Source organism: Limulus polyphemus, unplaced genomic scaffold (assembly GCF_000517525.1).
Source record: "Limulus polyphemus unplaced genomic scaffold, Limulus_polyphemus-2.1.2 Scaffold2550, whole genome shotgun sequence".
Taxonomy (NCBI): domain Eukaryota; kingdom Metazoa; phylum Arthropoda; class Merostomata; order Xiphosura; family Limulidae; genus Limulus; species Limulus polyphemus.
The window spans coordinates 17120-23903 of NW_013668160.1; positions in this window are offsets into that span (position 1 = coordinate 17120).

Here is a 6784-nt window from a genome sequence, read left to right on the forward strand (position 1 = left end):
GAAGGAACAGGATATTTCTAGAAAATAGGTGGCGTGATACTAGTCACGTGACCTCGCTGACGCAACATTACTATTTACAAAAATTACAAACATCTTAGTTTAATAATGGCTGGAGACGGCTTGAATGGGTGTTGAAGAAAAACTTTAATATAACATAACAGCAAATGTACAACGTTTCGACAAGGTTTTGTCATCATCAGGTGATGAAGGTTAGTTTGTAAAATACTGGATTAGCTTTCATAGAATTTGTGTACACCATGTCCGTATTACTACTAGTAATTTAAATAACTACATTAAATTAGAATAAACGTCATATTTATAACTTTTTTGAGAAAATAAAACATTTTTGAAGACTAAGTAACAGTCATTATTTTTAAAACGTGTATTTTGACTAACGAAAGGTGTGTTTGTTTGCTGATTTTTAAGCACAAAGTAACACAGTTGGCTATCTGTGCTGTCCCCAAAACGGGTATCAAAATCCGGTTTTAACCTTCAAATTTACCCCGGAGTTACTGGGGGTCTAACGAAATGCCAAAATTTATTTGCTTTATCTCTTGGGAATATTCTATTTTTAATTGTCGTAACAATAATTTGGAAATTAAAAGACAATATATGAAAAACCGAGTTCTGTATAAATAGTTTTCATGAAAAGTACCAATGCTTGTTCTCGTTTTGTGTATTTCAGATTTATAAATACTATGGACTATCTGACGCAACTATCAAAATTTTAAATTTATCAGTTAACATTATTATTAGAGAGAATAAACTAATGATTAGAAAATAAAATTAGTAATAATTAGCACATCATAAAGAGAGCAAGCAGTCTCTTTTAGCGCCATCTTTTGACATTTAAAAAAACATTTAAATCCTTGAAGAATCTTTGTCTTTAATATTAGATACTTTAACATATATCATTAATATAAATATTAAGTTAATTTTTTTAGTTTCCTAACCACACAAGAGTGCCAACTATTACAGTAAAAATAATTTTAACTATGGCGTTTTGACATACACATTTATACTTTAGTTTCTGATATGGAACAAAAAGCCTACTGTTTCTACTAATCTATCATTCAATTCGCCATCTATCACTGAGTTAAACCGATATCGAGAAGTTCTTACCCTCATCAGTATATTAGATATGGTTCAGCTCGGTTTAGTAGGTTCCAAACATATTAAAACGCACTTACACAATTTACTGGTATTAAGAGAGTAATTTACTTTTCTTACTTAGGCGTAGTGGCTTAATAAATGACTGATTTTTCTTTTCTATAAATTTATTAATTTTAAAGTGTTTCTTGGATGACATTTTTATGACAGGAATAAAAGGTTTGGTGTTGAATAGCACTCCTGCATTTATCTTAATATTTATACCCTAATTTTATATTTTCTATATTAGCATTTGAATGTTAATACAAAATGTAAATATAATACGCTTAGTAAAAATGCCCCCCAGTAGCACAGCGGCATGTCTTCGGAATTACAACGCTAGAATCCGAGTTTCAATACACGTGGTGGGCAGAGCACAGATGGCCCATTGTGTAGCTTTGTGCTTAATTTAAAACAAACAAACAATAGTAACAAATAGCGGTTAATGGTTTTAAACATATCACATTTGTCGAAATGAGCTGCAACCAGCTTAATATCAAAGAATAAAAGACATTTCAAAGATAATTATGTTTATTATTCTTTTTTCTTTGCAAGCAGTGACGTAACTACAAAAGCTGGATCTCCCAGCATAAATTAGGCCCACTACATTTATTTTTCTATAATTGTAATTAAGATTCTGGCCCATTCTAGACCCCTTTCGGTTCGGATTCCTTTGCAATTGCGGGGGCATACTTACTCCACTGCATTGACGACTTCGAGCAATTTTTAAACCCTATAGGTTCGAGTATATTTTTCGAATTGGAAAACAACAACACAACAAAAACATGACAAGTCAACACAAAAGAACAAAGCCGAAAACCTGGCAGTTAAAAATGTAAGGAAATGATATGTTGAAACTTGTGCTGCATGATTTGAAGAGGTCATTTCATTGCGTCCATATTCTATAAACAAAACGAATGTTTTTTGTTTTTCTGCAATTTTATCTGGATATTTGCACACCACTATTGTGCCAACCACTAGGATTGGAACCCGATTTTTAGCGCTCCTTTAAGCTTACCGCTAAGCCCCCAGGGGAAGGGGATGGGTATTTAACTGGATATATATAAAAGATAAATAAATTTAACTTGAACGGTACAGACGGTCGACGTGACATTGTGATGTTTTCAGATAAAACTCATTTCCACTTAAATTGGATATGATAAGTCCGTTACATAACGCCCCCAGTGGCAAACAAACAAACCGTTACATAACAGGAAATTCGGCCAGGAAAGATTATGAATAAATTCTGGATTTCTCTGAAACAAACTAAACTAAATTTATGCCAAAAATAACGGACAAATGTAAAACTCGCAATAAAAAACAGTGTTTATTTAATCATACAAGACAACAGTGTGTGTGTGTGTATAATTTCAGCACAAAAGATGTTCGCCTTTACTGGATAGTGTTTGAGTTGGATTACTTTCAAACTCTGTTCAAGCTTTACGAATTCTGTAGAATCACTAGCTGTTCCAGTTTGAGAATACATCACATTCTAAAGTTCAAATCTATTGCATCATACCTTCCCAGAATGAATAGCGCTCTCCGTGTGACTTGTCATTTGCATTTTAAAATAAGGAAGGTTGTAACCTTTAGAAATCATCTAACCTACCTTTGGATTAAACTTCTGTTTACATTCATACACAAATTAAAACTGTACAGCAACACTTCCTATGGGCAGACCAGTTGTTATTTCAAAGTAATGACAGAGAAGAAATGCAACTAGAGCAAAAGTAACGCAGATACTATGTAACATTTTACAATGCTCTAGTCACTTGCACTACCCGCTGACCTATCCACATTTATTAAAATATTATAATAATGAATAAACTGATTTATAACTGAATGAGTTACGTGAATTAATAACAATTTGTATTGTTGTAATAGTTTCTAATGTTGGATGGGATTATTTGACAAGTCCAGTCCACTTTGGAGTAGTTTATGGTACAAAATGGGATAATCTCTCTTCCTTTATAATCACTTTCTATAGTGACTAATTCCCTAGTGATCCATTATATAATATCTCGAGAGGAATCTCGTTCTCTTCAGCAGGGTTATTTACCTTTGGCAAAGTAAGCCAATGTACATCCAAAGGCAATCAAGGTGGGTAAATTTTGGTTTGGAATGTGATAGGCAGGCATATTATATGTTTTCTACCTGCTTTATTGATACAGACAAGTTTTTAAATTTTGTATTTATTTAGTTTACATACAGTTTAACACAAATATATGGTCCAGAAAGTCATTGAGATTGCCTTGTTCTATTTGCTTTGTTTCTTTATTATTTATAGTAAGTAATGCCAATTCTGCTCGAAAGGATATTACAGTAAACATAGCATCTGGTTAGAAAGAATTAGCAACTGTAATGTCCTTTGCTGGCTGAGCTAATGTTGTCCAAATGTAACAGCCAACCAATGTAATGAAAGAACAAAGGTCACGAAGTGACACTATCGACTTGACAAAGAAACTGAGTTTACCTGTTGAATTCCTCATTAATAGCAGTAAAGGCAACTCTCATTCTCCCAGTAGTTTCAGTGATATTTCATTTTTTGCTGCTCTGTCATCAACAAAAGTATGCTTTTTAAATGGAGGATCCAGAAGTGATGTTTCTGTAAGTAATGTTGTAAAATATTCTAGACATAATTGTCTGCATGACACTTAGCATCTTTATCACTGGTTCATGAAGAATTGTGTTCCTCTGTGCTTTAGTGCCGATCTTCAGAAGATCTTTTGCCATAAAGATTACTTTGGAGACTGACACAGAACTAATTTCAACTGCCACTTCATCAAATGGCTTAAGAACGCCACATGACTTAGTTACAATATTCCATTCTTCTGGATTCAAAGCTGGCAATGTGGTATCGACCAGTGAAAGTGTTAGGATCTTGTGAGCGTTTAGCTGTTGAAACCTAGCCAACATGTGATATGTTGAACTGTTATTTGTTACAATATCTTGCTTTAGTTTAATCTCTTACATTCACACCTTCTTGTGTATAGTTTTGGTGTATTCGCTCAACCATTCATTGTGCTTTACCCACAGTGGGTTTGATTTTCTTCAGTGATTCTCTTACCATAAGATTTAAAGTGTAGGCAAAGTTAGGCACGTGATTCTATCCTGCAAGCCTGTCACTGACACTTGTAACAACTTTGTCTTATAAATTCCATTCTGTGTCAATTTAAAATAGTTCATCCTTCAGGTTTTCCAGGTATTTCAATAAATACGAAATGGCCCACAAGGCATGAAGTCACTTGAAAATCTGAGTTAATTAAGTAGCAAGCTACTAAAATGTAGCTGTTGATTATGATTGACGTCCAACAGTTTGTGGTGAGACACTCAATTAATGCTGCCTTTATCTTCTCTTGAATCTTAACATGTTTTTTCATAAGGCTGTGGAAGAACTGTACATATTAGAATCCTTCTGTTGGTAATATACAAGATCGATTCAATAAATGCGTAAAGGTTCTGAACCCTATCCTGCATGGCTGGTAATGACTAATAGCTTATTTTGATCATTTTTGGAAGGGGTTCATCAAATTTTTTCCGTCTTCTGGAGTTTTGGGTCTCGTGGAATAACTAGTAATTATGGGTGGCAGGTTTTACCTCTGTTTGTTGGCATCACTGGATACATCTGCGGACTTTCTCTGCTTTGACTACTGACACTTTATGCAAGTGTTGAGGTTAAATTCCCAGTTGACAATAAGTCAGCATTAGGTCCAATTTCCACAGTTCTTGATGGTGTTGACGGCAGTGTTGGGTGTTTTGAGGAGACGACGTAGACTTTGTAGCTGACCCACCTCTATAAGATAGCTCAGTACTAAATATGTCACACTTAACTTTGCTGGATGTGACTGGAAGGAGATGGTACCAAATGGATATTATTTGTGGTTTGTAATGGTTACTTTATATCTGATAGCCTATCATTAAATGTTAGACATTATAGACAGATGACATGTGGTTTGAGTTGACATGCGTCGTGTACCTAGTTCTTATTAATGCTGAGACATATATTTCATTACTTCCTTATACTTATCATAGTACAGTGGGATTTATTATAATTATTATTTGCTATTATTATGAATATCATTATTATGTGGATTTAGTATTGTTACGTATCTGCTCGTTTGTTAATTTCCTTAATTGCCGGTATAAATTTATTCCGAGGAACTTCAGCGATACAAGTCCTTTCTTATTTAAAACTAGTTTATTCTTTCTCCATACAACTTTGCAATAAACAAAATTTCCATAGTCACTTTAAACTTAACAACCTTTATAACACACGCTATAAATCACAGTGATTCACACACTTTACTTACGGTGCCTACTGTTCGCTTGACTCAATTATCTATCTATCTGTACAGTCTATCTGCCTATGTCCCTGGCTATCTTTGCCAGGCTTATATACTAAAAAAGAAGATGTCTAGCAAACACTCGGACATTCGCGGGGTTCCCCGATAATTCGAAAAACTCCAGCGCGCATGCTCCCAGAGTCACGCGACTTCCGCTGTCGTAACAGTATGTTGATTTGCATGGAAAATTTTAGAATGATTATCATACTGGATTCAAGAATTTTTTAATCATTTCATGAGTTTATGTTATTAGGCTGGTTACTTCTATCACGTAGTTTGTTGATTGGACGATTCAAAAGAATCGAAACAAACGAGGATCTAACTTGATTCACTGTAATGAGAACTAATAGTTTACGAACATTACTTCACTATGTCTCATTAGTTCGTCATGAAAACAAACTTAATATATCGAAACTGAACTAACTCAACAACATACTCAGTGAAGTAACAACGCGCTACATTAGACATAATATAACTTACTAACAAATTAAAAAAACAATACTAATCTACTGTAGCATAATTCGCGGTTCAAATCCTTTTCCAAATTCTCAAGAAAATTCTAAAAATATATACTCTGATCATTTCGCTATGACAAACATCTCCTTGGCTAATCAACAATACAAATGTTTTAATTAAAGACATAATTTGTAGGAGTTTGTTTGTTTGTTTTTGAATTTCGTACAAAGCTACACGAGGGCTATCTACGCTAGCCGTCCTTAATTTAGCAGTGTAATACTAGAGGAAAGGCAGCTAGTCATCACCACCCACCGCCAACTCTTGGCTACTCTTTTACCAACGAATAGTGGGATTGACCGTCGCATTATAACGCCCCCACGGCTGAAAAAGCGAGCATGTTTGGTGTGACGGGGATTCGGACCCGCGACATTCAGGATGCGAGTCGACCGCCCTATCCACCTGGCCAACTTACTGAGAGTATTGCCTCGCTGTTCTTGCCACTGATTAGTTGAATAAGTAATGAAACTGCAAACCACATCTGCTATATTGGATTCAAAATCTCTCTAGTTTAGTGATGATGCAGACATTGTGTGAGCCAAAATGGTGTCAGTTTCATAATATCCAAGACTGAAATCGTATTCAACATATGTTGTTGACTGGCTGTTGCTTTTTGAAACTTGTAGATTGTGTGTTTTGTTTTTAATATTTTATGTTTCTTTAACGTTTATTTTTATATATTGTTACGACAGCGGGGGTCACGTGAATTATAGCGTTTGTTATAGCGCGACTGTGGAAATTAAGTGTATTGCAAAGTTGTATTCAGAAAGAATAAACCA